This window comes from Stegostoma tigrinum, chromosome 9, assembly GCF_030684315.1.
Source record: "Stegostoma tigrinum isolate sSteTig4 chromosome 9, sSteTig4.hap1, whole genome shotgun sequence".
Taxonomy (NCBI): Eukaryota; Metazoa; Chordata; class Chondrichthyes; order Orectolobiformes; family Stegostomatidae; genus Stegostoma; species Stegostoma tigrinum.
Window position 1 is genome coordinate 4118133 of NC_081362.1, and position 21086 is coordinate 4139218.

General features: G+C 41.5%; 1 long non-coding RNA gene across 1 annotated transcript in view; it reads right to left on the minus strand.

Moving 5' to 3' along the window:
* LOC125455172 (uncharacterized) overlaps positions 1-21086 on the minus strand; it is an 85537-nt gene extending 64451 nt beyond the window's left edge. The window contains exon 1 of the long non-coding RNA XR_007248172.2: positions 20731-21086. This is a non-coding gene — a long non-coding RNA (uncharacterized LOC125455172). The remainder of the gene's footprint in view (positions 1-20730) is intronic.

Here is a 21086-nt window from a genome sequence, read left to right on the forward strand (position 1 = left end):
AGGAAGTTCATTCCAAACGCGTACCAACCCCTGTGTAAAAAATTTGCCCCTCATGTCCTTTTTTAATCTTTCTCCTCTCACCTTAAAAATGTGCCCCCTAGGTTTGAAACTCCCCCCACCCTCGGGAAAAGACATGTACCATTTTAAAATTTAGAAAGTAAAAGAACAAGAAGGTTAAACCATTTCGGCCCTCAATCCTAGTCCGCCTTTCAGTGCAATTGTAGTTGATACTGAATCTCACCCCCATGTCCCAGTGAATTTCCAGCTGCCTTGATTCCATTCGAGTTTGTGAATCTATTGATCTGGATCTTGCGAAGTCAGTAACCAGTATGCTATATATTTCCTCTGGTGAATTTTGATGGATCAGTGCACTTAGTAGGCTGAAGAAGGGTCTAGACCCGAAATGTCAACTTTCCTGCTCCTCTGATGCTGCTTGGCCTGCTGTGTTCATCCAGCTCCACACCGTGGTATCTCAGATTCTCCAGCATCAGCAGTTCCTACTACCTCTGTGACATGGTAGGCAAACTTTGGTTCTCCAAGACTTGCTCTCCATTAAGTGCCAAAAACACTCACCTTTATTTCAAGTTTTCCAAGAAGTGTAAAAATGTCCATAGCTCTCATTAGATCTGCCAGCTCATAAAATTATTGCTCATAAATTTAAATAGGCTTACTGTCCATACTGCTAGTATGGATCATAAATGTCTTTCTTCATATTTCCTAAGTATTGAAAGTTCTGTTAGCCCTGACTAATTTTTCTGGATCCCAACTCATTATTAATTTCTTAACTTCTGGGGTTTGTAGAGTTTATAAATGGATAGCTAATGAAGCCATTTAGGATTTTCTGAGAAGAATTGGATAAAATACTTGAAGAGGGTAACATATTTGAGGCCATATGGGGAAAGAGCAGGCAATATGGGACTAATTGCACAGGACTACGACATGAGCCTGATGGACTGAATGGCCTCATGCCATGCTTCATATTCAAGAGAAGAATTTTAAACTTCAATATATGGGAGAAGGACAGAAGTGAAAGAATCAAGTCCAACCCCAATTCGCCTACTTACGATATTCATGAGATCACTGTCCATACGGCACTGCTTGTAGGCCAAGAGGAGCAGAATGCCTTTTCCGACCCCTTCCTGACATTCAATAGCCCAGAACTTGGGCTAGTTCTGACTGGGGCAGTGATCACATCATATAAAAGGTATATTGTACCTTTATAAATGACACGTGGATGCGTTTTGATATTCCAAAGGGTTTAGGGAGGAATTTTTACCAAATATTTTCTTTCCCTCTTTGACCCTGATGTTTCTTTTTTGTTTTGAAATGTTTGCTCCATTCTGTGGAAAGACTATTTGAACTTAGCTTCTCTGTCGATTTCACATTGTGTCAGTACGAAATCTGAGTCATTGCAGATGAACTCAATGTGATGGCCTCCAGGGAATTAATTTAATTGCTTCTGCGTACAACGTACAGAGTCAACTCTTCAGAGCAACAAGCTGTGGTCAACTTGGACACATTGTGATTGCATCTCTATGGATAACCATACATGGGAGACTGAGACAGAAACAGACCAACCCTCTGAATCCCAAAGGAACAATGAACATGACGAATAGCACAAAAGTTACAGTGCCCAATGCAGAATGATTGCTGTTTAATACTAGACGGGGTGTAAATCATACACCTTTACTTCCCTGAGGTGTGTTTCATCTCAGACAAAGGGGAAATCATTCCTAATCTTTGGCAATCAATGCAGGTTCTCAGCTAAACCAAAGCTACCATCATGTCGGATTTGATTTGATTTGATATGATTTGATTTATTGTTGTTACATGAGCTTAAATACAGTGAAAAGTTTTGTTTTGCATGCAGCACAGACAGACCATGACTTATAAGGACAAAATAGATCATGGCGTGTTTACACAGAGTGAGGCATACAACGTTAAGGCTGCATAGGAAGTGAACAAAAGCGGCAAAAATTATAAAAACAAAACAAGCCAAGAGATGGATATAAAAAACAGAAAGTGTTGGAAATTTTCAGTAGCATTTGTGAAGAGAGAAAATGCATTAACATTTTGAGTATGTCTTTTAGGACAGTGACGATGCGAATATTTTTCTCTCTGAGCAACTTTGTGCAACTTTGGAACTCTGCCTCAGAAGTTGAGTATTGAATATTTTTTAAGGCAGCAGCAGATAACTGCTTATTTGGCAAGAGAGGTTGTCGGATATAGTTGGGAATGTGGGCTTTGGAGCACAAACAGATCAACCACAGTCTTATAGAACAGTGGAAGAGATTTGATGAACTGAATGCTCTATATCTGCTGTAGTCTCCTATGAGCCAAATGGGAATCTTTTTTGGAACTGAAGGGAAGTAAAATGGTACAAAATCAGAAATTGTTGGAAAAGCTCAGCAAGTCTGGCAGCATCTGTGGAGAGAAATCAGAGTTAACGTTTCAGGTTGAGTGTCCCTTCCTCAGAACAGAGGGTAAGAAAGTGATTGGTTTTAGGCAAAGAGGAGAATGAGAGGAAACACAAAGGGGAAGATCTCAGATAGTGTAGAGGTTGAGAACAAGGTAAAGAAAAGTCAAACGCAGAGAATGTTGGAAAAACTCAGCAGGTCTGGTAGCATCTGGAGAGAGAGAGAGTGAGTTAACATTTCAAGTCCTATATGACTCTTCTTCAGAACTCTTCTTCCGTACAACTCTACAGAGATCTGGTTCAAACTGTTAACTGCTCCCTCTCTCCACAGATGCTGCCAGACCTGCTGAGTTTCTCCAGCACTCTCTGTTTTTAGTTCAGATTTCCAGCATCTGTGGTATTCTCCTTTCATTTGGCTAATAAAAGCAGCACCTGGAGTGTAATCAGTGTTAATTCATGCAACAAAGAATTGTTTCTGTCCTAATTTGATTTAACATTCTGATTTACTTGAACTGGAATGGTCAGTATATGCATGTAGGCAGCTAAAACGTCCCAGATATTTGCCAACTAACTGTGCACAGGGTACCGTAATCCCTAATATTGTGGCAGCTGCTGTTCATAACCAACATAACTGGTACAACCAGCCACTACCTCCACAAGTTATATTAACATTCCATCATTATTGGTATGATGCGGTTAAACTAGATTCCCCCAGGAGTCTGTAAAATGAAAAATTCTCACCTTTCTCAGTTTACCTCCCTTTAAGGATTAGTTTCGCCACCTTTAAGTCTTAACATTTCCCGTTTCACCTTTGGGTCTTAATTTTTGATTGACAAGAAAGTCAAGGGTTATGGTGCACATACAGGAAAGTTTAGTTAAGCTCATAAGCAGATGAGCCATGAACTTATTGAATAGTAGATCTGGCTTGATGAGCCAAATGGTCTACTTTTGCTGCCACGTCTTGTGATCTTATGTCCCTAGATGACTTTTGCCCTCATTCATCTCGAAATACTGTAGTTCACAGTAGTTTCCAACTCTGTTCAATAAATACAGCATAAACCATGAATAGAATGATGTGGCATAGACCAAATAACCCATTGGGAAAGCATGTTCCATTAATCAACTATGTCCCTGTGTATTTGATAACTGGGAAGTGCCAAAAGTGATTAACAAAAAGTAGATTTAAAACTTTTTAAAGGCGTGATAATTTTCTTTGCTGTAAACAGAAGGCAGTCACTCACTGGAGGAAAATTAATGATGGTAACTTGTTCCAACCAATCCTTTTTATTTTTACTTTAAAATAGTTGAAACAAGCAAGAGCAATGATAAATATTGAGAAATGTAAATAGTTCAACCAGAGCCTGTCTGTTTTTTTTCTTGCAAAGGTAGAATCAAGAATTGTGTAAAGTGTGACTCAGGATAAAATTGTTCCTTTCAATCTGATAGCTGGATTTGTTGACTTTAAGTAGAAATATATCAGTTGCGGTTTAAACATAAATGGGCTGGTTTGAAAGACATGCTTTCTTTCAGAGATAGATCTGATAAAGTAAAGCATTTGCATTCAATATTAATGACTAGTCAAACTGGTATTCTATTTACTGTCTACACCCAGTAAGACTGCACTAGCACTGACTTACAAAGTATGGGGAAGAAAATTAATTTATTAACACCTTATATTGCATTTTCTCTTTCTCTTGGGGTTCATGTTCGCTTCCATGCAGATTCCAGTGTTGGAGGAGATATTTTGAATTGTTTGCTGAGGATTAAAGGAAGTGTTTTCACATCCACAGGAATTCTTTCTGGAGTTTCTTTTACACCCAAGTGTAAAGCGTCATTATAATATTGACTAAGAAGGCGAGACAGCTCTGGAGCTGTTACAGATGCTGTTTCTTAAGAGTTCAAAGTTCTGTCTTTTGGCCTAAAATTTGTTTATTGAGAAAAATCTATTCTCAGATGGAGGTCCTGCCATGCTGTCATGTGTTGCAAAACTCCCATTTCCCATCAACTCATTTTTAATTGATTAAAAATGTTGGTGTTTTACTGCATTGTAGCTCGAATCAACCAGATACTGTTCAGTTTCTCTTGAAGTATGTTCACCCTAAGGTGTGTTCATTGGTATGGTCTGGCGATCTCATGCTCCAGAGGGACTTATAAACAATTATTTTGACCATACTTGAATTTTTTTACATTGCAAGTTAGTTTTTTGGTTGACGAGGGATGTGAGGGTTGTGGGAGTTAGAAAGGAAAGTGGAACTTAGGTCATAACCAGGCCAGCCATGATTTTTTCGAAAGGCAGAGCAGGCTCAAAGGGCTGCAAGGTTTAAGTTAGTTCTTAATTCCTATGTTACATTGACCTAAGCTCCTGCAATGAATGGGAAACATGTTTAACAAGATCTCTTTTTGACCTGGAAGCTGAAAACGAACAATTCCATAGGGTTACTTTAAAGAACCATAAAGTCCTTCCCAGTGTTTTAGCCAATATTTATCCCACCATCACCATCAATAGAACCGATTATCTGGCTATTATTACACTGATGTTTGTGGGAGCTTGCTGTGTATAAAATTGCTTCCTTCATAACTCCACTCAAAGGCTCTATACTGACAGTTGATCACATTGAAAAAAGGTCGTGAAAGGCTCAATATGAAATTTAGGGCTTTATTTCTCTCATAGTCAAATTGATTTTTCAGGTTAAAACAACAAATCACATTTATTTGCCCAATTTTAAATTACACAGAAGCAGAAAGGAATGTAGCATTCTAAACACCAATGCAGTAGCCCATTACTTTAATCTGCCTTAAAGGTTCCAAATTATTTGAAATCTTAAAGCCCATTTCAAAATCTTTCATTTGCTCTTTGATGATGAAACATGAGCTGTTTCTAAGCATGAAATAACACCTCTTCACTGAGATTTCAAAGGCAGGAGGAAGCACATGGCATGACGGGAAAATCATGTATATATCCCCATGTAGACATTTTGCAAACTATTTCTTCCCCCTTAACTTCTGAAAATCATTTTCCAACAATTTTCACTCACTAGTATGTGGAATGTGCATGGTGGAATCAGATGTACTCGTGATTTGGTGGAATTGGTTAAATACCTGAAGTAGCAAAAGAAATGTAACCAAATGGAGAAACAGCGACACAATTGGGAGTAACTAGATTGCACTTCAAAAGAGCCAGTGCGGATCCAATGGGCTGAATGGCCTATTTCTGTGCTGTCCTATTCTACAATTATATGATTACGCGTCTCAAGTTTGAAAGAGCTGCATTGTCTTGTATCAATTCACCTGAATATGAAATAGTTTGGTCAACAAGAGCCAGAAACCGCAAGCTTTAAATACCTCATTGTTTCAAATACAACAGAGTATGTCTGTAACAATAACTTCCTCCCAGGAGACTGCTGGTTGCTTCTCCTGACAAATTTATGTATTGTACTCTGCCCCTCAGACTGAAGTTAAAAAGAATTCATTTCGAAAAGTATCTCAGGTTCATGCTGAATTCACAATGTACTGACCTGTCTTAAATCTAACATTTCAGATGTTGTTTGCACAGGTTTTTGAACAAAGGAGAACCTGGTCTTGAAAGAGGAAAATATTTACATTCTTTCTGAAGCCACGTCAAATGAAAAAAAGACTTGCATTTCTATAGCCCCTTTCAAAACCTCAGATAGTCTTAAAAGCATTTAACAGCCAATTGAATCATTTTGGAAGTGTAGCCACTGTTATAAAGTGGGAAACACAACAGGTAATTTGCACACAGGAAGTTCCATAAATGGCATCATGATAATGAGCATTGAGATGACTATTTTGATGTACATATTTGTCAGGACACTGGGAATAAGTACTCTGCTATTATTCAAAATACGTACTTTATCTGAGAGACTGGGCACTGACTTGGTTCAACCACTCAATGAAAAATCAGCCCTTCCAGCAATGCTGCACTCCCTCAGTGCTGCGTTGCACTGTCAGTCAACATTTCTGTCAGAGTGGAACTTGAACAAACAGCCCTGAGCTCAAAGGCTCAGGTCCTGTCCACTAAACCATAGTGAAACCATTACTAATGTGCAGATAACAAGGTGGTGATTTGGCACTGAATGATAAGACTTTAACTGATGATCACTACAAAAGCACTGCCTGCAGTGACACTTATTTATGCACTGCTGCAAAAAGGTTACATTTCATTGAAACTTTTTATCTTGTCAGACTTCTTTACTCCCATACTCCTGCACTGAAGGCTAATATACCATTTGCCTTCCTATCTGCTTGTTGCACCCATATATTTGCTTTCAGAGTGACATCCAGGTCCTTTTACACCTCAATATTTCCCAGTCTACAACCGTATGAACTACACAATTGCCATTCTGTTTTTCTCACTAAAGTGGACACCTCACACTTATCCATGTTATACTATATCTGACATCCTTTAGTGAACATGTCAAAACCACCCTAAAGCCTCTTTATTCCCTCTTCCTCACTCACAATCCCCCAAGCTTTTCATTGCCTCAAATTTGAAAATATGACTTTTGATTTCCTCACCCAAATTGTTGATGTATGTTTTGAGTAACTGGACCCAAGCACTAATTCATACAGACCCCACTCAACACTGCCTTCCACTACAAAAAAAGACCAATTTATTATTACTCTCTGTTTCCTGTACGCTAACCAAGCCAGTGTATTACCCCCAATCCTTTGATTTTGCACAATAACTTCTTAAGTGGGGCTTTATCAAAAGCTTTCTAAAAATCCAAATACACTACATCCACTGATTCTACCTCATCTATTCTATAGGTTACATCCTCAAGAACAGCTCTACGAGGACTGTTGAGCAGGATTTCCTTTTCATGAGCACCTGCTGATTTTGTACATTCCTGTTGACGCTTTCTAAATGTCCTGTTATGATATCCTGACAAGGCCCCTCAAAATTTTATACACCTCAATTCAATCTCCATTTGGCTTTCCCAGTTCCGATGAAGACAACCCCAGCCCATTGTCTTTACTCCTTACTAAAACATCCCACGTCTGGCTCCCTCCTCTTGTTTTCACATCTTTCTTCTGATGCAGCAATAAGTGCTGTGCTAGGTGGCCTTACAGTGGTTTTAGACAGTTCTAGGACAACCTCTTTGGCTTCATATTCTACATCTCAGCCAATAAATGTATGCCATGAGCCCACTTAACCATCTTACACGCCAGTCAACTCTTGGCCATTTCTAATATTTGCAAACCCAGTCGAGAGGCTTGACTTTTTAAGCTGTGGTGAGATATTCCCCAATTCCAGAAGCTAGGGGTCTTCTTTTCCATGTCCATCAGCTGCTTGTAATTGCTGAAGTATCTACTTGAAGGATATTTGTAAGCTTTAAAGTTTATATTCTCAGACTGTTTCAAATTCACATCCTTCATGTGTGATTGTAAGATACATGATGTGGATCTACCTTCTGCTAAATGCATCTGGAGCATCCTCCACACTTCCTGAAGTTTCCATGTCTACGTTGACATAGAATGGCCTTGTTCTTGATAATTCCATTATCTGAGACAACTTTCAAAGCTGGAGAATTATTTAAAGTTTCACTTGCTTTCAGTAATGATTGCACAGTGTTAGTTTTTAGTTCCTGCTTCCTTGTAGTACCTTTTTACACGTGTGGCACCATTTCCACCTCACAATGGCTGCTGTAGCTATCGCTGAATTTCCTTGCTAGCTCTGTGAAATATGTAGACCACTTCTTCTTCACCTTCTCAACTAAAGGATGATTCTCCTCAAAAGGGACAATAGGGTCTTAACAGGGAAACCACTTGAATCCAAGGATCTAGCAAGGTCTGAATTCTCAGCCTCCGCTAACTATGTGGCATGAGTGGTGGGCTCCTTCTCTTTGACTGTATGTGAAAGAGCAAACCACGGTTTTGAATACTGCTTGGTGGCTTCATTTTTGCTGCCATTTTCGCCCACCATTTTTAACTTCTCTTTTGAGGGGAATAAGAAATCTGTATTATCATTTGGTCATCAAGAAGAAAGACTTTCTACAGTGAAGGCTACTTCAGGGCTCACTGTGTAAGTTTCCACATCTTCCACACCTGCCAATCAAAGAAAGGTTAAAGCTACACAAACACTGTCAACCAATAGAAATATGTGGTGATTAGAAATGATGTACAGGGCTTCTACGTTTTCACTTTCATTGCGAAGAAGACTACTTTATATTCACCCTCTCATTCTGATTTTGATAACCCCTTTTCCATAACGCTGAATGAAGGATTGTCTAAGAGTTCCTTTTCTTCGATCATGATGAAGCCTCTGAAAGAATCAAGACATCTGACCTGGTATCCAATTTAAAGTTTGTTTCCTTGTTATTAACCTGCAAATCTTGCAGGTTTGCAAAAATTAGAAGAGTTACAGTGGGTCTGTCACATCCCCAAGGAAGAGATTATCCTGTTCTTCTGCATCCTGGGAAACCACGAGAACTGTGAACAGTGTGTAATTTTCTGGAATTCTGCTGTAGCTGTGACATGATCTTCCTCATAGAATATTTTTAAGGAATGGGAGGAAGATTCTGGGTAAAAATGCAAGATTGTCAGAGGTAGCTGCGAATGTAGATTTGAAGTTACGATCATGGTCTTATTGAATGGTGGAGTGAGTTTGAGGGCCTGAATGACCTACTCCTAATTGATAGATTCGTAATGTACAGGTAGACTCCGGGCTGCGACCAGGCTCTGTTTTGGAGTCAGTTTGTAAGCCCGTTTGTGTGCAAGTCAGAACACAAACCCAGACAATATAGAGCAGCTGTTCATGAGTACAGGAAATGTTCCCACGTCTGATCTTTAAAATTGTACCCTTATATGAGATTGCATTTATAAGTGCAAGCATTCTTAAGTCAGACATTCATAAATTGGGGGACCCAATGTATACCTTACAGATCAAAGGTAAGAAGACTAAATGAGAGAAACTGGTTTGACAATGCACTAAGAAATCCTAACTTGACAAACTCTACTCTGCCAATGAGGAGCCTTTATGATGATTTAAACCCGATGAACTTTAGGAAGTCTAAAAATGGAAAGTTGCTGGAGTAACTCAGCAGGTCTGGGAGCATCTGTTGAGAGAAAGCAGAGTTAACATTTCAAGTGTGATGCAACATGTCTTCCGAACACAGATGGGGCTAAGTCTATTTCTTTATACATTCAAGGGACGAGGGTGTTGCTGGCCAGGCAGCATTTATAGCCCATCCCTAATTGCCCAGAGGGCAGTTAAGAGTCAACACCATTGCTGTGGACCCGGATTCACATATTGGCCAGACCAGGTGAGGGTGGCAGTTTCCTTCCCTAAAGGACATGAGTGAATCAGATGGGTTTTTCCAATAATCGACAATAGATACATAGTCAGCATTCGACTCTTAATTTCAGACATTTCTTGAATTCAGGATTCAAACCCAGGTCCCCAGAGCCTGGGTCTCTGGATTAACAGCCCAGTTATACTACCTCTAGGTCATTGCCCCCGCCCCATGTCGAGGCGAATATGGGAAGATTATCTAGCACAGATGGAGTTTCAGCTAGGTAGGAATTGACTTAAACAGAAATAAAGTTAAAGGAAAAATATAAAACAGACTGTGTGTCGCATAGGCTGTAATTCCTCCAGCAGAACTGATGGTGTGTTGAAGATTATTGCTCTCACTGTCTCTGTGGTCTCAGTGTAGCAGGAAGCGAGACCTGTCTGGATGTGCGCTCTTTCTTTCCTGTCTCCTTTTTTATGTCTTTCTCTTCCTTGGTCCAAGACGCAAGAATTTTTTAAATTAAATTTCCCAGCCTCTCTTTTGTCCTGTCTTTTTTAGACTCACATTTGGTCACCTGTCCTAATATCTCCCCCCACCCCACCTTACCAGTTCAGCGTCACAGTTTTACAGGCGCACAAGAGTGGTTGTGGGAGGAAGGAGGCCATTCAGTCCATTGTGCTTGCAATAGCTCTTCAAGCGAGCATCATTATTTGTGCCAATCTCCTGATTTCTCCCCATTCACTTGCACACTATTATCAAAATACACAGCCTGTGCCTCTTGAATGCCTGTTCGATAATTGCACCTAAAAAGTTACTTGAGATGAATATGCTACATCGAGAGTGCTATACAAATGAAAACTGTTGTTGTTGTTTGCTGTTCTGCCTTCCTGGTTGGCCTGGACTTTCTCAGTATTGAAAATATGACGTGATGGCAGTGTCTGAATGTGGAGGAGGAAAATAAAAAAAAAACCTGCATTGCTATAGCACCTTAACCTCAGGACTCCTCAAAGCATTTACAGCCAATGGGATACGAACGTCCCTGTTGTGATGTAGGAACACAACAGCCAATTTGCAAGGAGCAAATTCCCCTGAATAGCAGGGAGGTCATGGTCTGATAGGCTTTTTTCCATTGATGCTCTTTGAACACACCAGGAAAATACCAAATTTTCAACTGAAGAGTACCAGAGGACGTGCCAGGAGCAGCATCAGGCTTTTCTAAAATCAAGATGCCAACCTGGTGAAGCTGTCAAACAGGAATACTTGCACGGCAAACAGCAAAAGTAGCAAGTGATAGACAGAGCTAGGTGACTCCAAAACCAGCAGGTTAGATCTAAGCTCTGCAGTCCTGTCACATCTTGTCACGAATAGTGTTGGACAATTAAACAACTCACAGGAGGAGGCTGCACAAATATCCCCATCCTCAGCACCTCAGTGTAAAAGATAAAGCTGACGGGTTTGCAGCAATCTTCAGCCAGAAGTGGGTGATCCATCTCAGCTGCCTCTGGAGATCCTTGCAATACAGATACCAGTTTTCAGCCAAATCGATTCACTCCATATCAAGAAATGGTCAGAGGCTCTGGACACTACAAAGGCTATGGGCCCTAACAACATTCTAGCAACAGTATTTGAAGACTTGTGCTCTAGAAGTTACCACTCCCTTAACCACTCTGGTCCAGTATAGATACAATGCTGGCATCTACCTGAAAATTGCCTAGGTATGTCTGTACACAAAAACCCTTTCTTCCACTATTGTTATGTCAAAATCTTGGGATTTCTAATTGTAAGGTTTACCTACAGTACAAAGCAGCTCACTACCATCTTCCCAAGGGAAATTAGAGATTGGCATTTTGATGCCCACATCCCTTTAATTAATAAAAATTAAGTAGGTAAATGAATATTTAATGGACAGCATGTAGGGTAAATATTTAATGTTTATTTGATTTATTTCTACTGCTTTCTTCCCCTTTGCTATTTCGCTGCTGGAGTGGTATGGTACCTTGTTATATTAAATATGATAGGGCTGTGAGGCCGTCAATTTCTAAAACCAGGAAGTCACATACTTCACAGAGTTTGTTTGGGGTCTGATGGAACTATGTTTTACTCTGGGTATGCAGATTTTCCCTGTTCACCTTTTAACTTTTCTTTTCAATGTATTCAGTGCAAAGTTAGGTACTACATTTTGCTCACATTTACTTTCTCGTCTTTGATGGGAACATTGGAGTATACCTTTGCTATCAATTTCAAAATACAGTGAATTTGTACCTTTAGTTTGCCTTGTGGGAGTACCTGTTGTGTTATTTATTCTGTGTGATAAATCATAACTCATTTTTAGAGTTGTTAATGAAATGAAAATACAACCTGTAAAATATACTCTCATTTTCATACATGTGCATGCGTGCGCACACACACTCATACATACGCATCCATGCGCACACAGCCACACACACCAACACAAACACATATCAGACATGGAGACACTGATATACACACTGTCTCACTGTACACACACACACACACACACACACACATACGCACACATTTATACCAACACACGCAAATGGACGAACTGACACGCACACATATACAAATATGTACATACGCACTTACTCATTCAATCATGCATACACACTCATTCACACTTGCACCTGCACACACAGTCAGGTACACACATACTCACACATACACATTCACACAGACACACGTACATCCGCACATGCACAAATGTAGACACATTCACATACTCACACATTCTCAGACAATCACAGGCCAACACACACAATGTCCTGCCCATGCGTTGCCTTTTTTACTATTTTACTTAATGACTAAATTAGCCAAGGTTACAATGTCTGACAATTAGGTAGATCTACCACCCATTTACCTGTTGTCACCACACACTCACCCCCACCCCAGGATTTGAGCTGGAGTCCAGCTGCACCAGGTCTGCAGAAGGAGAGTCAGTGAAACTCTGAAATAAGTGTGTGATCGAGACATTCCACTCTGCTCCAGTGGGCAGGAATTCAAAGCAATGAGTCTACTGCAATTTCAGCCATTGACACTCACACATGAGCACCTTCATTCAAATAAGTTGAACAGGTAGAAAGGGGGACTGCAATAGAATCACTTCTTTGAGGCTCAAGTTGGAAATGTACTGCCCAGTAGAAGCACTGGGACCACATTGCATTAAAATACATTGTGTGAGCAAGTATGGAGAGGCTGTTAAACATAAGAATAGAAGGTACAAATGGTGTTTAGTTTCATCCTTGATGTATTTGCTGAATCATTCAAGAGTTTAAAAATAAGATTTGCACAGACTTAAAACAGCAAGCCGGATACTGGCATCAATTTAAACTTTAAGTTGCCTACGTTTGCTTTTGCTTGGCTTGGCTTCAAATATTCCATTTGAAAAAGTGCAGAGCAAAGTGCTAAACCCCTCACCCACATCCTATTTTTTTTTCAGGTCATTGAACACATTGTCTCAAAACATCTGCAATTCAAGAAGAATGAGACGTTGGCGCTGGAAGTGTTGCAATGCTGGGCCCTGGGTCGATTTTGGCCAATGGCATGTAACTGAGTGTAAGGAGCTTTGAGGATGCTCTCTGTCACTGCCCCCTACCAAGCTGTCTCATTTCACAAAGCTGTCTCATGCTATTTGCAGGATGTTACCCCTGCCTCTGCTGGGGGGAAAACAGAATTTTTTTTAAGGCTCCAACTTGTGGTGGGCAGTCAGATTTGTGGCCAGAAACTTGCTACTTAAGGGAGATTGGTTAGCTCTGTTGGCTGGTCAGCTAGTTAGTGATGCCAACAGTCTGGGTTCCATTCTCATACTGACTGAGGTTACCACAAAAAACACCCTCCTTCTCAACCTCTCCCCTAGCCTGAGGTGTGGCGACCCTCTGGTTAAATCACGTCCAGTCACGTGTGTGTGTGTGTGTGTGTGTGTGTGTGTGTGCGCGCCTGCACGTGTGTGTGTGTGTGTCTGCACGTGTCTGTGTGTGTGTGTCTGTCTGTCTAATGAGAGAGCAGCCCTGTGCTCTGATAAGACCATGGTGACTTTACCTTTCCAGGTACTTGAAGAAAATATGCAAAGAACAATATATGTCAGTGACATAGTGGGAATGTCATTCGACAGTTAAGCCAGCGTGCCAGGCCAGTAGCCTGGGAACATAGTTGCAAATCCTGCCAGAGCATATGGTTAAAAACAATTCAATAAAAGGTGGAGTAGTGAGCTGGCCTAATACTACTAATTACTGCTTTTTGTTTTAAAAAATGGTTCATTAATTCCCTTTAGTGAAGGAAACATGGTCTAATCTACATGTGACTCCATGTCCACAGCGATATGGGTGACTGCCCTTTAAATGCTCACATCCAGTGAACAAATTTCAAAAACTCAATACGGCCATTCACCCCCAACAGATTCATAACTAGTATCTATGCTCCCTCTCAAGAGAAGCCTCTTCCCACTAAAACAATCCAGAATTTAGACTGAAGCAGCCTCAGGTTGGCATCAATTGACATTATGCTGTATAAAGGATGTTTCAATTGTGTAAAAACCAAAAGAACTGCAGATGCTGTAAATCAAGAACAAAAGCAAAGTTGCTGGAAAAGCTCAGCAGGTCTGGCAGCATCTGCGAAGGGGAAAACAGAGTTAACGTTTTGGGTCCGGTGTCCCAGCCTCAGAACTGAGGAAGGGTCACTGGATCCGAAACATTAACTCTGTTTTCTCCTTCACAGATGCTGCCAGACCTGCTGAGCTTTTCCAGCAACTTTGCTTTTGTGTTAATTGTGTATTCAACACTATTTTGGATGGAGCCATTAACAAGTGACTCTTTACATGTGAGACCGAAAGGTGATCCCAGTTGTGTGTTTTCTTTATTTGCTCATGGAATGTAGGTGTCACTGGGTCAGCCAGCATTTATTGCCCATCCCTTGATTGTTAAGAGTCAGTTAAGTGTTAACTGTTAACAGTTAAGTGTCAATAACATTGCTATAGGCCTGGAGCCACCTGTAGGCCAGACCAAGAGAGGTTGGCAGTTTCCTTCCCTGAAGGACATTAGTGAACCAGATGGGTTGCCCAATAATTGACAATGGCTTCATGGTCATCACCAAACTCTTAATTCCAAACTTGCTTTAATTGAATTCAAATTCCACCATTTGTCGTGGCCAGATTCAAAGCAAGGTCTCCAGTTTAATAGTCTATTAATAATAGCACCAGGCCATGATCACCCCATGCCATCACCTATGTCATCTGAGTGTATGGACCTCCTAGGGGCTTGTGTGGTCCAATGTGAGTGAAGGTAGCCACCCTCTGGTCTAACAAGAAAGTTTTGTTGAGTAAACAACATGAAGCTTATTGCTTCTCTGCAGCTATTCACGGGTTATAAGAATAGACTGTCCATTACTGTAAAGAATTTTGGGGGACGTGGTCCTAGGTTTATTTCCTGTGAAATCCAACTTTACTGTCTCACCGAAGCCTCAAGACATCATCACAGTGGGCGGTGCTTATTGCATGCAGTCAAGTATTAACCCTTCCAGAGCCTTCCAGACCCATAAACAACAATATCATTGAAACATACAAAATGTTCATAGAGCTTGATAGTTTTGATGTCAATGTCATGCTTCCTTCAGCTGGGAGTGTCTAGAACCAAGGGATACAGTCTCAGGATAAGGGGAAGGCCATTCAGAACTCAGAGGGGGAGGTATTTCTTCACTCAGAGGGTGGTGAATCTTTGGAATTATCCATCCCAGAGAGCTTCATGGGGGTGAAGCAGAATCAATTGTTGAGTAAATTCAAGACAGAGACTGATAGAATTCTTGGAGATTAATGGCATGAAGTGATGTAGAGATAACATGAGAAAATGATGTTGAGGTAGATGATCAGACACAATCTATTTGAATGAGAGAGAATATTTGATGGTCCAAATAGTCCACTCCTGATCCACTTCTCTATATTTCTATAAGAGGCTGAAGAAAGTGGGATACTTCTGCTTGCATAGGAGAAAGTGAAGGAAGATTTGAAGGAGATGTTTGAAATTATGACATGTTTTGATTCGGCACATAAGAAAGAGGAGAAGTAGACCATTCAGTCCCCTTCAAGACTGCTCCACCATGTATTACCATCATGGCTGACCTCATCGCGAACTGAACTCCACTTTCCCTGCCCAGTACAAGCCATTTTCAGTGACAGGAAGGTGGGTGAGCAGAGGGATCAGTTCAAGAAGAGAGTTGACAGAAGAACTAGAGGCAAAGTGAGAGAGAAATAAAAAAAACGCAAGAAGCTGTTATAGTCTGGAATGTACTGCCTGAAAGGCGCCAAAAGCAGATCGCTCATTCACTAATAATTTTCAAAGTGGGCAAATAGTTAAAGGGATAAAAATTGGGGGAAAAAGCAGAGAAGTGGGACTAATTGGAGTAATCTTTCAAAGAACCAGAGGTGGCAAGATGGGCTGACTAGTCTCCATCTGTTTCTGAAATCCTGAATAGTCAGCCAGAATCAATGATTTTAAGTAAAGCACCCCACAAGATCATCCCAGGGTGATAAAGTATTCGTATTCAGTCAAAAACAGGCAGTAAAAAAACACTTGGACCTGACAATTAAGAAGCTACACATATGGAATATAATTTCTCTACAGCTTTCTCCTTGCAAGCCAAAATGTAAGACTTGTAGATTTTCTAAAGTCTCCCCACAGGAATGGTCGTCCATTATTTTTAATGGAAGGAAAATTCCACAACAGTCTATGCTCTCCAATGTCTTCCTGAAATACCTTCCAACAATTCCAAATTAATTTATAAAACTTTGCATCCCAGATGCAGTGTCCAGCTTATTACACAACATTGGTCTCTTACCAAACTATGCAACACAAGAGGAGTCAGTTTACAGCTGCCTGGTAAAAATTTCTTCAGCTGTTCTCTACAGCAAGCCTTGCCGTGGCATCCCATTAAGCTAGAAATCTACCAGAAAGCAATTTTGCTGTGGTCTAGGCCCTTCTTAAATCATCTCACTTTATTGAACTTAGAATGTATTCTCTTTCTGGCACTTACTGCCCATTCTTAATGCCCAGAGGGCAGTTAATTGTCAATGTGCCCTCAGTCCCCTGCCGTACTCCCTGTACATCTATGACTGTGCTGCCAAATTCTGAACAAATGTCATCTACAAGTTCACTGATCACACCACCGAAGCGGGATGGATATCTAACAATGATGAGTCAAATACAGAGGGGAGATAGAGGGCTTGGTGACATGGTGCAATGAAAACTATCTGTCTCTCAATGTCTGCAAAACTACAGAACTGATCATCAACTTCAGAAAGAAAGGAGGAGAACACGCCCCCAACTATATCAATGGAACTGAGTGAGTGAAGAGCATCAAGTTCCTCAGACAGACGATAACCAATGAGCTTCCTGGGCTTCCCACATAAATGTGACAGTCAAGAAGGTACAACAATGACTCTTCTTCCTCAGGCAACTCAGGAAATTTGGTATGCCCATAAAGGTCCCTCACCAACTTCTGCACCACTGAAAACATACTCCCCAGGTGCATAATGGTCTGGTATGGTAACTGCTTTGTCCACGAGCATAAGAAACTACAGAAGGTGGTGAGCACAGCCCAGACCATCACAGAAGCCATCCTTCCATCCATGGACTCCATTTACATCGTTCACTGCTGTGGAAAGGCAGCCAACATCATCAAAGACCCATCCTACAAGCAGTAATGACCCCTTCCAACCTCTTCCATCAGGCAGAAGATACAGAAGCCTGAACACAAGCACCAACAGGTTCAGGAACAGTTTCTTTCCAGCCATTATCAGACTGTTGAATGGATTCTAGCCTCAAATAATGTAACCTGTATACCTCTAAGTCTGTTTTGATCTGTACATCTTTTGCTCAACATGATCTGCCTGTACCACTCATAAACAAAGCTTTTCACTGTATTTTGGTATACGTGACAGTAAATCAATCTATCAAACCACATTGAGCCTGGAGTCACACGATGACCAGACCAGCTACAGAAAGTAGATTTCCTTCCCTAAAGGGGATTAGTGAACCAGATAGATGTTTAGCACAATGGCTACGTGGTCACCATTAGCCTAGCGAAATTCTGGATGTTTTTAAAGAAGTTAAAGATTTACAAGGATGTTGCCGGAGTTGGAGGATCTGGGCTGTAGGAAGAGGCTGAATAGGCACCATTATTGACATGGTCCTCAATGGGGTCTGACTTCTCCCGTGCTTCAGCCCTCATCCTCTCTCTTCCGTCTGGCAGCAGCAATGACGTTCCCCTAGTCCTTACCTACCAACTCACCACCAACCACATCCAGAAGATCATGAGTCACGTCCAGTGAGATGCCACCATCAGACACATTTTTTCCTTCCCTCCCTTGAACGCCTTCTGCAGGGACGATTCACTCTGGAACATTCTTATCCACTCTTCCTTCACCCGACACATCCCCACACCCCCACAGCACCTTTCCCTGCAAGTGCCGAAGGTGTAACACCTGCCCATTTACCTCTTCCCTCCTCAGTATCCAAGGGCCCAAACATACCATCCAGGTGAAGCAGTATTTCACCTGCACTACCCACAATCTACTCTACTGTATCGCTGTTCACTATATGATCTCTTCTACACTGGAGAAATGAAGTGTAGACTGGCTGACCATTTCACAGACCATCAATGTTCTGCTTGCAAAAAAGACCCTACACCACCTGTTGCCTGCCAGTTCAATACACTACCCTGTCCCCTGACCAACATCTCTGTCTCAGGTTAGCTGCAGTGTTCCAGTGAAGCTCAGTGCAAACTGGAAGAACACCTCATTTTCCACTTACACAGGCCTCTGGACTCAATATCGAATTTAATAGTTTTCGGGCCTGAACCCTCCCATGTCCCAGTCCCCCACCCCACACACCAGGCCTTGTTACCACATAGCCTGCCATTACACACTACCTATTGTTAGCCACCAACAATCCCCATTCACAACTATTCACCCTCCTAGCCAGATTGTTATCAACTCTTTTGCTGTGTGTGCTCTGAGGAAGGGTCACCAGACCTGAAACATTAACTCTGCTTTTCTCTTCATAGATGCTGCCAGCTTTGCTGAGCTTTTCCAGCAACTTTGTTTTTGTTCCTTTGTCTGTCCAGCTGTTCTTCTCTCTCTTTGGGCTATATTCCCATCTATCATTTACTCCTTAACCCCCTTCCTTCCCACCCTATCTTCTGCATATAAACCAACACTTTCCTAGCTACCATCAGTTCCGAGGAAGAGTCACTGGACCGGAAACATTAACTCTGACTTCTCATCACAGATGGTGCCAAACCTGCTGAGCTTTTCCAGCAATCTCTATTTTTGTTGCTGAATAGGCTGGGGCTGTTTTCCCTGGAGCATCAGAGGCTGAGGGGTGGCCTTATAGACATTTGTAAAATCATGAAGGGCACTGATAGGGTGAATAGCCATGGTCTTTTCCCTAGGGTAGGGGAGTCCAAAACAAGATGGCATACGTTTAAGGTGAGAGGGGAAAGATTTAAAAGGGACCTAAGGGGCAATTTTTTCACACAGAGGGTGGTGCATGTATGGAATGAGCTGCCAGAGGAAATGGAGGAGGCTGGTACAGTTATAACATTTAAAAGGCATCTGGGTGGGTATATGAATAGAAAGGGATTAGAGGGATATGGGCAAATAGGTCCAATTTAGCTGTACAAAACTCTGGTGCGACCGCACTTGGAGTATTGCATACAGTTCTGGTCATCTCATTATGGGAAGGATGTGGAAGCATTGGAAAGGGTGCAGAGGAGATTTACCAGGATGATGCCTGGTATGAAGGGATGGTCTAATGAAGAAAGGCTGAGGGACTTGAAGCTGTTTTCGTTAGAGAGAAGTTTAAGAGGTGACTTAACAGAGACGTACATGATCAGAGGATTAGTTAGGGTGGACAGTGAGAGTCTTTTTCCTCGGATGGTGATGGCTAGCATGAGGGGACATCGCTTTAAATTGAGGGGTGATAGATATCGGACAGATGTCAGAGGTAGGTACTTTACTCAGAGAGTAGTAAGGGCGTGGAATACCCTTCCAGCAACAGTAGTTAACTTGACAACTTTAAAGGGCATTTAAATGGTCATTGGATAAACATATGGATGATAATGGAATAGTTTAGGTTAGACGGGCTTCAGATTGATTTCACAGGTCGGCGCAACATCGAGGGCCTAAGGGCCTGTTCTGCACTTTAATGTTTTATGTTCAAAATGCTGGCAAACGGGATTAGATTTATTTAGGATATCTGGTCAGCATGGACACGCTGGACTGAAGAGTCTGTTTTCATGCAGTACAACTCTATGACTACGAACAGAGATGCAGAGTGTAACAGTTTTCTCAGAGTTAGATGCAAACCACATAGTTTGGTAAATCCAACTTGGTGATGAAAGCTTCAAACTCTTGGACCTTCAGAACAACATATGTAAGGTACAGATTCAAGAGAGTACAGAGCTGCTCCAGAGGTGTTCCAGAAGTGCTTCGTTCAAAGGCAAGAAGGTCAGGAAGGATAAATGGCTAAATCTGCTCCCCTGTCAGCACAAAACACGTTCTGTTCATATCCTCCAGAACAACACATTGGGTACATACACTGCCACCAAGTCGTCTTCTTAGTGTCAGATACTGATACTAAGTGGGAAAGGATGAACACATTAAGGCCCTTAACAGAAGTTAGCCTCAGTCTTTATAAAGACCACAGGTTTAGTATATAGAAGTTAATAGCTACTTAGACTACATGTCAGATGCACAAGTCTCTTGTGATAAATGGTCTCAATTTAAACTTAAGTACATATTACCGTTATTTACGAAGAGCTAGCACCAGAGCAAGAACTTAACAGAAAATTTGAAAACACGCACTGAGTAGCCCTATACAAGATCATGCCTTTATACCCTGATGGGTGGGGCTTACCTTGTGATGTCAGGTACTTACTGCTTTACAGAATAGCAACTACATTTTCTTAAGTAGCTGCAGCAGAAGACCCTTAACTGGACTCACTCTCCGTAAACTCGAACTTGTTCAAAACTCTGTTTCCTCCAGCCAAACTCACCTTGTGTCCCATTCACCCTCGCCACACGGCATTCTCTGATGTACACTGGCTTCCAGACAAGACAGTGACCCAATTTCAAATCCTTCACCCCTGTTTTCCCACCAGGGCTTTCCTGCTTCCTATCTCGAAAATCTCCTCCAACGCCACAGACATCCAAGAAGCCTATGCTCCTTCAGACCCCTCTTTGATCCCATCAATGGGCCTAAAAGCTTCTTCTGCGCTCCTTGGCTACGACTCTATGACTTTTGGTGGCCGTGCCTTCAACTAACTGGACCCTAAGTTCTGGTTTCCCTCCTTATGCCTCTCCTAGATTGCTGCAGGGGCCAATGCCTTTGTAGAAAATAAGCCGCAGGACT